The sequence below is a fragment of the Capra hircus genome, chromosome 20 (assembly GCF_001704415.2).
Source record: "Capra hircus breed San Clemente chromosome 20, ASM170441v1, whole genome shotgun sequence".
Taxonomy (NCBI): domain Eukaryota; kingdom Metazoa; phylum Chordata; class Mammalia; order Artiodactyla; family Bovidae; genus Capra; species Capra hircus.
Window position 1 is genome coordinate 11,636,498 of NC_030827.1, and position 17,347 is coordinate 11,653,844.

A 17,347-nucleotide genomic window follows, 5' to 3' on the forward strand; every position below is an offset into this window, starting at 1 on the left:
GGACTTCACCCTAGAAGATTGAAGGAGATGAAGGAGGAAGCCACGTGGAGATCAGGGGTTGGGTGCAGGGAAGGACCAAGGCAGTGGCACAGCAGGTGGAAGGTTGTGGGAGCATCATTAGCAAGACTGAGGAATAAGTGGAAGCCCAGAGCAGCTAGGGAAGTGAGCGATGAGACAAACAGTAAGAAATGAGCAGAGAGAGAGTGGGGCCAGATTGTATAGGCTATTGTAAGGGCTTGGGCTTTCATTCTAGATGACATGTGAAACCATGGGAAGGTTCTGAGCAGAGGAGTGACAGTCCCTGACTTTCTCTTGAAAGCATCCCTTTAGCTGATGTGCTGAGAATAGACTCCAGGTGGGCAAGGTCAGAAGGAGGATAATTCATTAGAATGTTCTTAATCTAATCTGGCAGACAGATTTTGGTGGCTTGGACCAGCACGGTAATTAAGGAGGTGGTAAAAAGTGGTCTTTTTATTAAAAAGCAGAGACATTACTTTACCAACAAAGGGCCATGTAGTCAAAGCTATGGTTTTTTCATGTATGGATGTGAGAGTTGGACCACAAAGAAAGCTGAGCACCGAAGAATTGATGCTTTCAAACTATGGTGTTGGAGAAGACTCTTGAGAGTCCCCTGGACTGCAAGGAGATCAAGCCAGCCAATCCTAAAGGAAATCAATTCTGAATATTTATTGGAAGGACTGACACTGAAGCTGAAATTCCAATACTTTGGCCACCTGATGTGAAGAGTTGACTTATTAGAAAAGACCCTGACGCTGGGAAAAATTGAGTGCAGAAGGAGAGGGGGATGACAGGATGAGATGGTTGGATGGCATCACTGACTTGATGGACATGAGTTTGAGCAAGCTCTGGGAGTTGTGATGGACAGGGAAGCCTGATGTGCTATAGTCCATGGTAGAAAAGAGTAGGACATGACTGAGAGACTGAACTGAACTGAAAAAGTGGTCTAAATCCAGATATATTTTGAAAAACAGAGCCTAAAGAATTTGTGGATGTTCAGATATGAGGTATGAGAGAAAGAAAGCAATCAAGTGACAGTGAGGTTTTTGAGTTTGAGCTTCTGGAAGAGCAGCGTTAGCAATATTGATGTGGAGAAGATAGTAACTAGCCGAAAGAGGCAGGAAAATCTAGAGTTTAGACATCTGAGTGAAGGTGCCAATTAGGCAGTAGGACCTATTAGTTTGGAGTTCAGGAAATTAGTGTAGGCTGGAGGTGTATACATTTCTCAGCATATAAACATCCATTAAAGCCTTGAGGCTGTGTGAGATCAAGGGAGTGAGTACAGTTAAGATGAGAAGACAAAGGACTGAGTCCTAACTACCAGGTCAGGTGGATGAGGAGATCAGCAAAGGCATCCAAAAAGAAGTGACCAGTGAATAGAAAGGAAGTCATGACAGGGTGGGGTTCTGGAAGTTGAGAGAAGAAAGTGTATCCAGGCAGAGAGAACAATGCATGCATGCTAAATCACTTCAGTAGAGTCCGATTCTTTGGGACCTGGTGGACTGTAGCCTGCCAGGCTCCTTTGTCCATGGGATTTTTCAGGCAAGAATTCTGGAGTGAGTTGCCATTTCCTCCTCCAGGGGATCTTCCTGACCCAGGGATCGAACCTGCATCTCCTGTGTCTCCTTCACTGCAGGTGGAGTCTTTATTGCTGAGCTATCAGAGAAGCCAGAGGGAACAATCCATGGTGTCAAATACTCCTGATGGGTTAAGCAAAAGAAGGGCTGGAAATAACTTCTAGATTTAGGAACTTTGGGGGTTGTTGGTGACCTTGAAAGGGAAGTTTGGGTAAAATGTTTGAGACAAAAACTTGATTAGAATAGACTCAAGGGGGAATGAAAGGAAAAATAACTGGAAATGACAAGTATAGACAAAGCTTTTAATGAGTTTTTCTGTAAAAAGAGCATAGCAATGGAGAGCAAGTGGAACTGTAGTTAGAGGGGGAGGTGAAGTCAATAAATTATTTTTAAGATGAGAAAATTATAGCATTCCCCCCCCCGCCCCCCGCTTGATGGAAATGACCTAGTAATGAGGATTTTTCAGTTTAACTATTTATCCTCAGAATTTAGAATGGAGAAGACCCAGGACAGTATTCTTGATGGGAGGAAGAAAGTCTGATTCTTGGAATATTCTACCAAGTGGGCAGTCTGTTTTGGAAAAAGCAGCCCTTGGGAAGCTGGGTTTGCACGATGTCAGCACAAGTCTACTGGTGTGGATGGGATTGTGAGTGACAGGGAGTGACAGTTGGGTCCCAAAGACACCTCTCTCTACTTCATCCCAATGTAAGATCTTCCTTAAGAGCACAGAGATCAGATGAAAGTCCACTTTAACACGTCCTATATTGAATTTATGTTTCTACTCATTTTTGGTTGTCTTTGCTTTTTCAGTTAGTCAGTCAAAATGTATTCGTTAAATATCTCCTAATCTCAATCTAGTTTCCCCTCTTGTCCAGTTCATCGTTGAGTATAAGCTTCCTCAGACACATGATAAAAGGTGGTTTTCTAAAGTTCTCTTTATTCCTACTTTTGGTTTCTCCCCCAATTCCTCATCTGATATATTTCTTTCCTTTCAAGTGTAAGTCTCAATGGGACCAAACAATGAGCACCTTATCATCCTCCCTGCTATATCTATGTTACCTGAGACCCACCTAGTTATCCAGAGTTGGGATGTCTTTTAAACAGGTAGCTCCCCATGGGAGAAAAGAGCACATTGCTTCCATCCACATACCCATCCCTCTATCCAATTAATATTTATCTAGTACCTGTGAAAGTGTTAGTTGCTCAGTCATGTCTGAATGTTTGTGACCCCATGGACTATAACCTTCCAGGCTCCTCCATCCATGGAATTCTTCAGGGAAGAATACTGGAGTGGGTATCCGTTTCCTTCTCCAGGGGACCTTCCCAACCCAGGGATCAAGCCTGGGCCTCTCACGTTGCACACAGGTTCTTTACAGTCTGAGCTACCAGAGGAGCCCATCAAGTGCCTAGTCTGCCCCAAGCATAGTTTCTGGCACTTGAAGCTTCAATAGGGAACAAGACAGACATGGATCCTTTCCATAGAAGTCTTACAGCAGAGGAAAAAGACAATAAGTAAAATTGAAATCCAAATTACTATGATATGTGCAACAAAGAAAATGCACAAGATGCTGTGATATAACATAGCATGCAAGGAGAGGGAAGGCATCTTCTTTAGATAAGGTGGTCAGAGAGGTCTTGTGCATTTATAATCCTCTCACTAATTCCCATCAGAAGTTACAGCCTTTTCCTTGTGAAATGGGTAGGAACAGGACTCTGTATGGTGTCCATTGCATTCTTTTCCCCTAGGTGCTTCAGAGTCTACCTGCGAGGTGAGAGTGAGACCTGTGTACAGTTGAGTTTATCCAGTCTGAGGTTAAGATTACGGAAAAGATTGAAGGCAGGAGGAGAAGGGGGCGACAGGATGAGATGGTTGGATGGCATCACTGATTCAATGGACATGAGTTTGAGCAAACTCCAGGAGACAGTGAAGAACAGGGGAGCCTGGTGTGCTACAGTCCATGGGGTTGCAAGGAGTCAGACATGGTTTAGCAACTGAACAACAAAATTATGAGACTTTAGCCAGAGTCACAGTCTAAGGGAAATAGATATTGGCAGGTAGGGTGTTTTCTTCTGATGCCTGGGGCAATCTGGCAGCTTGTGGGGTTCGTCTTCTTGGCCTCCCTGGTCCAGGAACTCTGCCCTGAGCTTGGAGAATAAAAGAGCACTGTGCTAGGGGTCAGGGCACCAGGACGGTTCAAACCTAGGAGAAAAGGTGAATACTAGCTGATTATTTAGCAATTACTATTCATTATAAGCACTGAGAGTTGAATCAGAAGAATTTTAAATCAGAGAAGACTCTGAGTTAGCATTACCCAATGATAACCCGTCAAAGCGGGCTTTCTAATCTGCCTCCCCACCACCTCCACTAAGTTATGTACTCGTAAGACCAACTTGCCTGCCCAATGATAGCTTTCATAATTCACTATCCATCACATTTAGTGATACTGAGGGGGAAATAATACCAGCATGTCAGCTAACCAAACATCAATCAAAATAAACACCAGCATCCAAGATCTTTTGGAAATTCAGATACAGAACAACAAAAAACATTTGTTGCAAATGGCACAAGTGCTGCGTGAGTGGCATGAAGGAAAAGTCTAAGGAAGGAATATTTTTGAGAAAGAGTCTCTTCTAATTAATGCGAAGAAAGCCAGGGCCCCCACAGGGAAGGAGGTGGAGCAGTACCTGTGATTTTTCAGAACTCGATACAGTTCAGCATTTTTAGTAAGTACTTCTGAATGGAGTAGAGCAAAGATTGCCAGAAGGTCTATGTAATTTAAAGAGTTAATTTGGCTTCATGCTGGTAAGTGTTGTTGGCTGAGGTTTATCTCAGTCTTCTCCCTTGGGAGCCGCCTCCTGGAGCCAGGGTGTTGCCAGCCCTGCAGCTGGTTAGGGAACGCTGGGGGCAGTGCATTTTTCCAGTTGACAATTTAGTTCAACCCACCCTAATCTAATCATGGGCTCACAACGGGTAAAATCAGCCCTTCCTGCGACTTGAGGCTTAAATCTCTGCGCTCTGTTTCTACTCAGTTCCTTATTTCATGTAACTCGGGTTGTGTTGGTCGTTCTAATGGTCCTAAACCTTAATCGCTCCCATCTGTTCAGTATTACATGGTAATTTGGTAGTGAAAGAGTACTAGGCTGGGAGCCAGTTTGGTTGCAGTCCTGGCTTTGTCACTAATTAGCTGTGTGACTCCAACAAGTTCATTCATCTCCGTCTGGGTTTACAACCTCCTTCAGCCCAGCTTCCTCTCCTCTATGGTAACCGCTGCAAACGTGCGGGGACAGGGGGCAGATCGAGCAAAGTGCTTTGAAACTTTGCACCAACGGCAGTGAAGGTGGAAATGACTCAGGAAGGGAGATACCCTCATCTTCTGACCTAGATACACAAACCTTCCTACCTCTGGATCAGGCTTCTTCCCTCCTGAAACAATGGAGGATGCATCCCTCTCCTAGCAAAGCCGGGCTCCTGCATTTGGGCTCTGAATCCATCCCCCTTCCCCATTCAAGGGTTCTGCCCTGTTACCTTCTCTTCTGCTAGGAGCTCTCCTCTCTTGGATGTCTTGACGTCTGCATATATGGGCTTGTCTCTTCCCAGATTTTTCCCTTGTCCCATATGCCCCTCTGGTTGCTGCGCCATTTCTCAGCTTCCCACAGCAGTATGCCTGCTTCAGAAACTTGTCTTGGTAAAGTCTTCAGATAGGCTCCAGTGTGGCTCCTGCCCTTCCTGCCATCCCCTTTCTCATTTCCCCCATAGGCTTACTTCACAACCTACTGTTACATATACAGTCATCATATGCAGTTCAGTTCAGTTCAGTTCAGTACCTCAGTCATGTCCGACTCTGCGACCCCATGAATCGCAGCACGCCAGGCCTCCCTGTCCATCACCAACTCCCAGAGTTCACTCAGACTCACGTCCATAGAGTTGGTGATGCCATCCAGCCATCTCATCCTCTGTCGTCCCCTTCTCCTCCTGCCCCTAATCTCTCCCAGCATCAGAGTCCTTTCCAGTGAGTCAACTCTTGCATGAGGTGGCCAAAGTACTGGAGTTTCACCTTTAGCATCATTCCTTCCAAAGAACACCCAGGGCTGATCTCCTTTAGGATGGACTGGTTGGATCTCCTTGCAGTCCAAGAGACTCTCAAGAGTCTTCTCCAATGCCACAGTTCAAAAGCATCAATTCTTCGGTGCTCAGCTTTGTTCACAGTCCAACTCTCACATCCATACATCCACCACTGGAAAAAGCATAGCCTTGACTAGACGGACCTTTGTTGGCAAAGTAATGTCTCTGCTTTTGAATATGCTATCTAGGTTGGTCATAACTTTTCTTCCAAGGAGTAAGTATCTTTTTATTTCATGGCTGCAGTCACCATCTGCAGTGATTTTGGAGCCCCTCAAAATAAAGTCTGACACTGTTTCCACTGTTTCCCCACCTATTTTCCATGAAGTGATGGGACCAGATGCCATGATATTCGTTTTCTGAATGTTGAGCTTTAAGCCAACTTTTTCACTCTCCTCTTTCACTTTCATCAAAAGGCTCTTTAGTTCCTCTTCACTTTCTGCCATAAGCGTGGTGTCATCTGCATATCTGAGGTTATTGATATTTCTCCCAGCAATCTTGATTCCAGCTTGTGCTTCTTCCAGCCCAGCGTTTCTCATGATGTACTCTGCATAGAAGTTAAATAAGCAGGGTGACAATATACAGCCTTGATGTACTCCTTTTCCTATTTGGAACCAGTCTGTTGTTTCATGTCCAGTTCTAACTGTTTGATATTAGATGTGCTATTACATTATTATGCCTAAAAACTCTCCACATTTGAGTACAATAGTGTAATTTGCATATATCTTTTCTTATATAATTTTTTGTATGTCCTGAAGTTACTTTTCAAAAAATTTTCTTAATTTTCTATGTCCCATTACTTTTCTCATCCCAATGACTCAATGACACTGTAAACTGCCTTCTTAATATTTATCAGACTTTGCATCCATCCCATTTCCCCCCACCTGGAGACATCCCTCTGGGAACCCTCCATCCTTTCACTCTCATCTGAACCGGTTATTCTCTGGGCCTGCTACCCTGCCATCCGGGGGCTTCCCTTGACTGTTACTTGATAACATAAAGGTGGTTCAAGAAATTTCATCTGGCAGCCATTGGTGGGACATATTGGAGCCAGGAGAAATGGAAGTGAAAAAACTAATTTGGAGGACTTTGGAGTAAGCTCAGGCTTGCCATAATTAGAAGTTCAAATGCATGCTTCTGAGTGAGTCATAGATTCTTTTCACGTTTAGTGATAGTGTGTCCAGAAGACTAGTATTATTATTATCATTCCTGTATCTGTCAGGGTTCAATCGTGCAAGCAGAGTCACTACAAGTGTATTAGGATAAGAGATTTATTTAGCTTTTACAGAACTGTGGCAGGTGAGGAAACGTGGGAGTCCAGAGGATTCGCCAGCTAGTCAAATTAGAACCCAAGCATGTCCAACCACTGAAGGGGGATCATGAGGAGCATGGGAAATGCCTGGGTCCACAGCCTCACGTCTAGGGATGCTTCGGGGCCACTGTCAGTCACTAGATCATTATGGTCAGCAATTTAGAAGATGAGCTGGGGGAACAGAGGAGAGCGAGGGTAAGTTAAATCTTGCTAGGCATCCCTGCATCCATCTGTTACTTCTAACAGCCACACTGTCCAGAGAGCAGGGGGCTGTTTTTATTCTATAAAGGGACCTCTTTTGGCCAACTCTAACCAGGGTTCACTTGGATATGGGAAATACAGTTCCAGCTTCACCAAATGGATCACTGGTTGTTATGGACTGAGTTGCATATCTGTCTCCTCCACCACCTCCCAAATTCATGTTGAATTCTAACCCCTAGAACCTCAGAATGTAACTATCTTTGGAGAGAAGGTCTTCAAAGAAGTAATTAAGTTAAATGAGGCCACTAAGGAGGGTTCAACCAACAAGACTGGCATCCTCATTAGAAGAGGAGATTAGGACACAAACACAGAAGGAAGACATGTGAAGATACAGGGAGGAAAAGAGAACCATCTAGAAGCCAAGGAGAGGGGCCTCAGCAGAGATTAACCTTGACAACACTTCAGACTTCCAGACTCCAGAACTCTGAGAAAATAAATTTCTGTCATTTAAGCCACCCAGTCTGTGGCACTTTGTCATGGTAGCCCTAGAAAACTAACACACTGATCCATCCAGTACCATGCCTTATGTTTGTATATTGCTTTGTACATGGAAAGCATTCTATCATGGTAAGAATAGCAGGCTCTGATAATCACAGCAACAGAGTTACTGCGTGCTAGGCGGACCCAGCACTGTGGAGATGGAAGTCATATAACAACAACAGTAGCAGCAGCAAGACACTTGATGAGCCCTTGTTCTGCTCCAGTCACTGCTCTGAGTACTTTACATGTAGTAACCAATTTAACCTACACAACAATCTTAGGAGAAAGCTGATTATTTCCAGTCCCATTTTACAGATGAGGAAAATAAAGCACAGATAATTTAACTAATTTTCTTGAAGTCATATATCTTATAAACTTTGAAACCAGGATTCAAACCCTGGCAGTCTAATCCTGTGACCTTGTCCTGCCCTTGCTTCTGGCCTCCTGGACACCTGACCTTTCTTTCCACTTATGCGGTGTCACCCTGCTCACACCCGAGTCTCATGTTCCCTCTTCCTCTTTGTGGGCCATGAATCTAACTTCCTGGTCCTCTTGGTGGATTTCTGCTTTTGTTCACAGGGGAAATCTGCTGGGGAACCCATGCGCCTCTCCCAAGGCACCCACACAGCCACATGCTTCCCCGACCACAGGGCTGTGACCCCAGGTCTGCGACCCCAGGTCTGCATTTCTCCGAAAGAATGACCTCGTTCCCTCCCCCGGCAATGGTGGGGTCATCATGTGATAGAGGATTGTCCAGACGACAAACGGAACCAGGTAAGCTATGTTTCTTTCTGGAATAAAATTTGATTTCAGGGTCACTTCTCCTTTCAGTGGTCAAAACCATTCTCCTGCCTTTGGTCATGCGATTACTCAGCAGAGTTCAGTCCCCTAGACTGGCGGTTCTAGACATGGTCCACCTCACTCCCAGAAACTACATATCTTTGATATTTCACTTGCTTGTTCAAAATGCACTAAAATATGCTAAAAACAAAGAGATGTGTCTGTCTTAATATGTCAGTGATCTCTATTTGGTTCTAAAATGGCAGATTAACCAAATTTGGTCCAAAGAGGCAGCAGGTAGCATGTGAAATGCCCAAGAGAATCCATTAAGACAGAGGCTTGCTCAAGTCAGTATAATTACCTAGGTGTCCCACATTGCAGGTGGATTCTTTACCGTCGGAGCCAGCAGGAAAGCCCAAGAATACTGGAGTGGGTAGCCTATCCCTTCTCCAGAGGATCTTCCCGACCCAGGAATCAAACTGGGGTCTCCTGCATTGCAGGTGGGTTCTTTACCAGTTGAACTACCAGGGAAACCATAATTACCCACACCACTTATCAAAACAGTTGGCTGTGTTCTACTTGGGGCTTCCGAGTAAAGCGAAATCCTATTGTTGCATTAAAAATATAATTTCCTCTATATACTAAAAGAAACACCTGATACTTTTTCCACTCATGTAACCTACCACCACAGAGAAAATGCTAGGTACCACCAAGCACTGCGTAGACTGAAGTCATATAACAACAGCAGCAGCAGCAGCAGCAGCAGCAGCAGCAGCAGCAAGACACTTGATGAGCCCTTGTTTTTCTCCAGTCACTGTTCTGAATGCTCTACATGCCGCTCTTTAAATTCTCACAACACTCATGAGGTGGATGCCATTTTTAATCTTCACTTTATTGTGAGGAAACTGAGGCCCAGAGAATTTAGAGACAATCAGGGGTCTAGTGAATGACGGAGCTGGAGTCTGGACCCAGGTCATCTGTCTTCAAAACCCTTGCTTGTAACTACTGGGTGTTCCTAACTCAGAGAAGAAGAGATGAACATGAATGACTACCTTTTTGCCACTGATAACTTTTTTTTTTCTGATTCTGAATTCATTTTGTGGGTGGTAGTATACTCATCATGAGAAGAGGGGAGGAGACATTTGAAGGCTCAGTAGGATATAATCAAACAAGTCTTTTCCATCTGAAACCTGTCTTCTCTCTAACATCTTGTTTAAGATCATTGAGACCTGACCATTGGGCCTGCGTTAAAGGCTTATTTGCCACAGAGCACTGAACTCCACACTCTGTATTGGCCAGAGAAGTGGTACTTTGATGGGAGGCCAAACCAGCACCCCTCATTCCCGTAGGGGCGTGACTGCCACTCTAAACTTCAGGGCCTTTTCATCCTTTCTTCCTGTGCGTGCTAAGTCACTCAGTCATGTCGGACTCTTTGTAACCCCATGGACTGTAGCCCGCCAGGCTCCTCTGTCCAAGGCAAGAATATTGGAGTGTGTTGCCTTACCCTCCTCCAGGGGATCTTCCTGACCCAGGGATTGAACCCGCGTCTCTTAAGTCCCCTGAATTGGCAGGCATGTTCTTTACCACTGCACCATCACTTCTTATAGACCAGCTGTGTCCATTAGTGCTTTTGGTTGCAAACCACAGAAGCTAGTTCCGGTGAATTAAAGTAGCAAAGTTATGAACAAAAATAATATCAGGGTGCTCACAAAGTGGATAGGAAGGTGAGATAAAAAGGAGAAGAAAATACACCACACTCCAGGAAGCCCGAAGCAGAAATGCATCCAGACAGCACTGCAGAGAATGTTGTCAGGAAAGCAACCTGGCTGGGCACCACCAGGACCTTTGGAGCTTGTAAGCATGTCTTTCTTTTGAATAATCACTAGCTCTTTCTGCATCTTTGGGTCACTCTTCAGCAGGTGTGAGGGTCTGGCTGGCTGAGAATAGGCCATTTGTCTATGGAAACTGGAAGGTCAAGTTGAGTTGTAGAGACAAAAATATAAAAGCTTGACGGACTCTTGATAAATTCACATAAAATTCCCTGACTTCAAGGGGCTGAAAACAGCAATCCCACTCCTGGGCATATATCCAGACAAAACTATAATTGGAAGACATACATGCACCCCAATGTTGATAGAAGCTCTATTCACCATAGCCAAGACATGGAAACAACCTAAATATCCATCAACAGATGAATGGATAAAAAAGGTGGGATAGATATATGCAATGGAATATTACTCGGTCATAAAAGAGAACAAAATAATGCCATTTGCAGCTGCATGGATGCAACTAGAGATTATTATACTGAGTGAGGTAACTCACACAAAGACACATACCATTTTCTATCACTGACACGCAGAATCTAAAGTATGACACAAATGAGCTCATCTGAAAAGCAGAATCAGACTCACCGACGTTGAGAACATACTTGTGAGTGCCAAGGGGGAGGGAGATAGAGGAGGGATTGGGAGTTTGGGATGAGCAGAGATGAACTGTCTTATACAGGATGGATAAAGAGCAAAGTGCTACTGTATAGCACGGGGAACTACCTTCAGTGTCCTGTGATAAACCATAATACTAGGAAAGAAGAGAATATGAAAAAGAATGAATATATATATGTGTATATATATATATATATATATATATATATGGCTAAGTTGCTTTTATATAGCAGAAATTGACAACATTGTAAATCAACTATACTTCAAAAATATAAAAATTTCACAAAAAGCTTTCAGTCTTCCAAAAAAGAGAGGGCGGAAAACAAATAACTGGAAGGCTGAGGGTGGGAGAGTGAGGCCAGAGAGGTGAGACCCAGGGGCGGGGCTGGGCGAGCAAGTCTCGTCTCTTGGTTGCTATCCAGAGAGCTTTGCTCCTGTTCGTGGCCTTGGGAAGCTGGTGAAGAATAGAGGACTGAGAAGGACTGTCTGCGAATGAAGTTCATTCTTGCTTTGGTTTTTGGCTTCCTGCATCTGCTTCCCCTTGAGACAAAACATGCTGATCTAATGAGGGTCTTCTCTGCTTTATTCTCTTTTTAATTCTCCACTATCTTATTCCACGTGTTACTGTAGCATAAATTATACTAAGAGGAGGGACACTGTCTGATAAGCTTCTCGTTTATTGGTGTGGCCAGCAAAATGGTTTCCTAGCTAATCTTGAAACACTAGACCTTCTTAAATCCTGACTTTGATGAGACAGAAATGTTTAATTGTTTTAAAAGTGCAAACTTTTTCAAAGTCCTATAAAATTTAGGAACCTGGATAGTAGGTGATTTTTTTTTCTTTGAAATTTTTATTTTGTATTAGGGTATAGCCAGTTAACAATGTTGTGATAGTTTCAGGTGAACAGTGATGTGGGAAGTCATGTTTTATAGAAAAGATGAGAAAAAGACAATTTAAGTGTTTTCACTTTGTTTTGAATTTTTGTGACTTACAAGCCCAGAGGTATTTTTCCAGCCTTTCAGATACTTCTAGTCTCATGAGCTTAAAAATACCAAATATATTCTTTTTTATTCAAGGGAAAATGCATTAATAGTTGTAAGATTCAAACACCAAATATGATGATTCTCCTGGAGTCATCTAACCAGTGCTGATAGAGAATTATGTTTAGTCAAATAATATTAAAAACTGGAGAAACACCAGGACAACAATTTAAAACAAAGAACCAAAAGGGAAATCACTATGTCATGTGAAAGCAGGATGGTTCAAATGAGCAGTTATTCCTGTAACAGAGAACTCTGAGCTCCATTTACCTGGAATTATTTTATGGTATAACTTTGGTAATGCTTCCCTTTTCTGTCCTAGTCTTTGCTCTAAGAGTCCTTTGGGGATTAAATGAAGACAGAGTTTATAAAGGGAGTGACATCTAGATAACAAGAAGGCGGAGCTGGCCTCCCTGGGGTGTCACCTCCACAGTCACACAGGGCTCCACAGACACGAGGCCTCTGTGCTTGACTGAATGACTTGCTGCTGTTGTCTTGAAACTCTTAAGATGTTGGAAGAAGGTGCATGGCATTTTCAGCTTGCAATGGGCCCTACATAGTTGCTTCTGCCAAAACGCTGTATTGGTGTAGACTCTGCTAGGATACTCACAGCACGATAAACCAATGGCTAGCAAAATTCTTCTGTAAAGAACCATGGAGTAAATAGCTTAGATTTTACAGTTATACTCAACTCTGCTATTTCAGCTTGAAAGCAGCTAGATACGATATGTAAGCCAGTGAGTTTTGTAAACTATATTTGTAAAAACAGGTGGACTAAATTTGGCATGTGGGCTGTAATTTAACAACCTCGGTCTAGACAAATAGTCTTGATCTTAGGCTACCAAGTGATTGTCAAAGAGACAGATAGCAGGGGGTATAGTCTACAAGCCATAGGCATGGAATGCTTTCACAATTTTTGCACAGTTGAACTATTCATAGTATTGCTTTCCCAATAGTTAATATTAAGCAAAAAGCTTTACATGTACTAGAGTATTTTTACAATCCCAAAGAGCCTCATCAACTATGGATTATTTTCATCCTCATTTCGCCAAAGAAACCAAGTTTCAGAAGATAAAAAATGTGACCAAGATACTCAGTAAAGACCTGAGACCCAGAGCTGACATCTAGGGGGCTGAGTGCCAGGCAACTGGCTACTCGTACTGTTTGAAAATACTGACATATGTGAATGGTATTTATTTGATTTTTGACTTACATAAAATATTTAAATATTTTTTAAAAAACATAAATGATGGCAGATATGATGTCACTGGCCTTCCAATTACATCATTCTAACTCATCAACACTGTACTTTCTGACGAGGCACGTTGTGGCTTAGACCTCTCACTGGTATGTGTCCCCTCGGTACCCATGGCAGGAGCGTGAGCAAGTTTCATCCAGCCTGTGCGGCCAGAGGAAACCAAGGTGGGAAGTGCTGCCAAAGGTGTTAGCAGTGGGAAGGAAATGGGGTTTGCAGGATCTTCGCCACTCAGAATCTCTGCAGGCCTGAGGCTGGTGTCTCCAATGCTGCCGCTGTTCGTTTTCAGTAGGCTGAGAAGCGTTCCCGGGCAAACACCTGAGGGACCCTCAGATGCATACACCGAGTCCTCAAAGTCTCAGGGCTGAGTCGTGTCTGACTCTTTGTGACCTCATGGACTGCAGCCCGCCAGGTTCCTCTGACTATGGAATTTTCCAGGTAACAATACTGGCGTGGTTGCCATTTCCTCCACCAGGAGATCTTCCCAACCCAGGGATCGAATCCCCACCTCTTGTGTCTCCTGCATTGACAGGCCAATGCTTTACCACTGTGCCACCTGAGAAGCCCCCTTCTTCATAAATTCACAGATCTCAAATAAACATGAAATACAGGAGAGCTTGTTATAGACTTAGGATTATAGATATCATCAGAAGAATGATGAGGAAAGAGAAGGATGAAATCAGAGATCTGATTAGAATTTAGTCATCACATCCCTTTCGTGATTCCCCCTGGAAATAACTATGCATACCCTGGGGCCAGAGACAAGGAAGATTCTGTGCCTCGTGGGTACCTTTTGTGACTTCTTGGATAACCTGTTTTCCTCAGCCCTGGAAGAAGGGGTTGTTGGTTCTGCATGACAGCTTAGCAGATGTTTTCAGCGCCCTGATGTCAGTATGCAAAAGGAAAGTTCTAGATGAGAGGTATGCTGGTGGTATCAAAGGGAAGAGCATGTCGGACAACAAGTAACCTTGAGATGAGGCTAGAGAAAAGTCACATTAAAAGATTTTTATGCACATCTTTCTAGAGTTATCCAACTATCATAAAAAGGATAAAAACCCCAATATATTCCCATAAAATCTTGAGCCCAGAAACCATTTACATTATCGTTAGAAAATCAGCATGGTAAATTCAGCACCTAAGATAGAAAGTTAGAATCGGCCCCATGGCCAGTGGGGTTACCATGGAAATTATACTCTGTTTTTTAAAAACAGTGTTCTATTGAGTTGATAGAATAATGATTCCAGATTTTAAAGAAGTATTTATTTTTCCCATTCAAAGAAAAGCAGAGACACTTAAAAGTAGGCCACTCAGAGTTCTGCAGAGAAGCATAATTACAGAAATAGAAATGGATATGCATTGTGACCACATTTCTGAGCAGTTTCAGTTCTCTGGACTAAATGATGCCATGTGTAATCTTGAACAAAGGGATGAGCAAACCAGGCATGCAAACGCTAGTCCATTATCAGGACTCTTGAGGAACCGTGGTGCCCAGGGGCAGGCCAGGTGAGCGGCTCTCCTCCACTCATCCATCTCTTTCACCTCTTCACCGTCACTTTCCGTTTTGTCCCCTACCTTGCTTTTCATTTTCTCTCTCCCTTTAGCTAACAGAGCATGCCACGAAGCTCACAGCATCTCCCAAGAGGCAGAGAAAGGAGCCTAAAAGCGTGAAGATGTTCCCAGAGAGCAGTTAGAAAGGCCTGTTTTCCCGGACTTAGCTCCTAGGAAGGCTGACTAGAGACTGGTTTGGTTGTGAGAGGTGGAAATGACAGGTGGGCATCCACACTGGGTGGATGGAGATGGACATTAAATAGCAGAGGACACAGCTGCTGCCCTTCACCCTTACCACCACCAGAACTCAGTCCCCATCACTCGTTCAGAGATGGCCTCTTTAGGACTTTGACAGAAAAACTCTTTCAGTGCCCAAAGGTGTGCTCAAATGTTCTTTTTCCATCCTCACAGAGGCAGGAAGACAGCATGGTATTTTGAGGACAGGAGGGAGAGCAATAGAAGGCCCAGAAACATTCCCCAGGGACCCTGCCAGGTAACCTTCTACTCAGATCTGCCTTGCAAACAGCATCCACACCCTGAGCACATGGTCAGACATACGAGTGGTAAATAGGCCGGGAATCCACCCGGAGGCTGAGGTAGGAGGGGGTCGGGGGTGGGGGCGAGGTCTTAGACATACACCCCTGAGGAAAGGTGCCCCTGGGGATAATATGCTCATGAAGACGGGAAGAGGGCTTATTTGGGTTGGTCAGTTCTGAGGTACCAAAGAAACCATTCTGCTTGCTCAATGGACACATCCTTGTTTAATTCTAACAAATCTGTGTTCATTATCCATTTCTATGTAACAGAGTGCCCTCCAAACAGCAGCTTGAAACCAACAGACCCTTCTGATCTCACAGTTTCTGTGAGTCAGGAATCTGCGTGCAGTTTCTGTGTGCGCGTCCTCCAGCCCAGCGTCTCCCAGTCATGGTACTGGCTAGGGCTGCAGCGTCTCAAGCCTTGAATGGGGATGGTCTGCTCCCAGCTTACTGCAGGGGCTGTTAGCAGACCTCGGGTCCTCTCTGGTGGCTGGCTGAAGACAACAGTTCCCTGTGTCTCACTGGGCAGCTTTCCATATGGCAGGGGCTTCCCTCAGAGAGCAAACATTGAGGAGAGCCACATATAGGAAAACAGTGTGAACAAGACGAAAGTCACAGGTATTTTGTCACTGTTCTTGGAAATGAGCTGTATGCTCGTCCTTAGAAGCAAACCCAGCCCAAGGCAAGTGTCAGTGTTTACATAAAGGTGCGATCACCAGGAGGCAGGAATTACTGGGGCCTTTTTAAGCTGCCTGCCACAAATAACCAACCTGATGACGGGTTGTAGTCTTCAGATTTAAGTCCAAATGACTTCTGGTTGCCTTCAAGCACCAAATCCATCCTCAAAGGGTAAAAATTCCACCACCCCTCAGGATATTAAAAAACAAAACTGTCAAGGCCTCTTAAAGTATTAAATATCTGACCAATTGGAGATTTTATGTCCAAGAAGATAATACCCTTTCGTGTATATAAAATCTGATGACTGTGAACTCCATGTCCGCCTCGTATTTTTTGTTTTCACCATTAGGCTTTTTGCATGTTAGCAATTAGCAAAAATAAAAACATTTGGTTTTCCAATGTGAAATAGATTCTTTGTGTGAACCTAGAACCCTTGACTTCTAGAGTCCTTGGTGGAAGGAGAGTGACCCTCTGTAGTCAACTGAGCCCCCAGGGAGGCAGCAGAAATCTGGGGACGGGAGACCAGTTCCTCTGCACTGCTGCGTCTGAGCCTCCCACAGACTGGCCATGGCGTGGTAGCAAGTGGACCTAGCATCAAGGCTGAAAGAACTAGGATGCAGAATGTGTTTTGTCCATCCTGCTCCCTGCCAAGACTTGTGGCTTAGAAAATGCAACTCTCCTGGTTTGAAAGATGGGAAGTTCATACTTAGAAACCTGGAGATACTGTGAACCAGGAAAAAAAATGGTATCTTTATTTGCTGGGCACTCCAGGTCCTGTTGGTTTCTGGACAAGCTTCAGGTTGCTGGTCAGAGCTATTCAAGGAACACAAAGTGGAGAGCCCAGCTTTCCTAATGGAAGTTGGAGCAAGGCTTATTTCCTCTGCTTATACACCCTGAATCTACCACATAAACCCATTCACTCTGTCCCAGTAGGTGACTGCAGCCATGAAACTGAAAGATGACTGCTCCTTGGGAGAAACGTTATCACAAAACTAGACAGCATATTAAAAAGCAGAGACATCATCAGAGACCTTTGCCAACAAAGGTCCATCTAGTCAAAGCTATGGTTTTCCCAGTAGTCATATACAGATGTGAGAGTTGAACTATAAAGAAAACTGAGCACTGAAGAACTGATGCTTTTGAACTGTGGTGCTGGAGAAGACTCTTGAGAGTCCCTCGGACAGCAAGGAGATCAAATCAGTCAATCCTAAAGGAAATAAACTCTGAATATTCATTGGAAGGACTGATACTAAAGCCAAAGTTCTTGTAATTTGGCCACATGATGGGAAGAGCCAACTCAT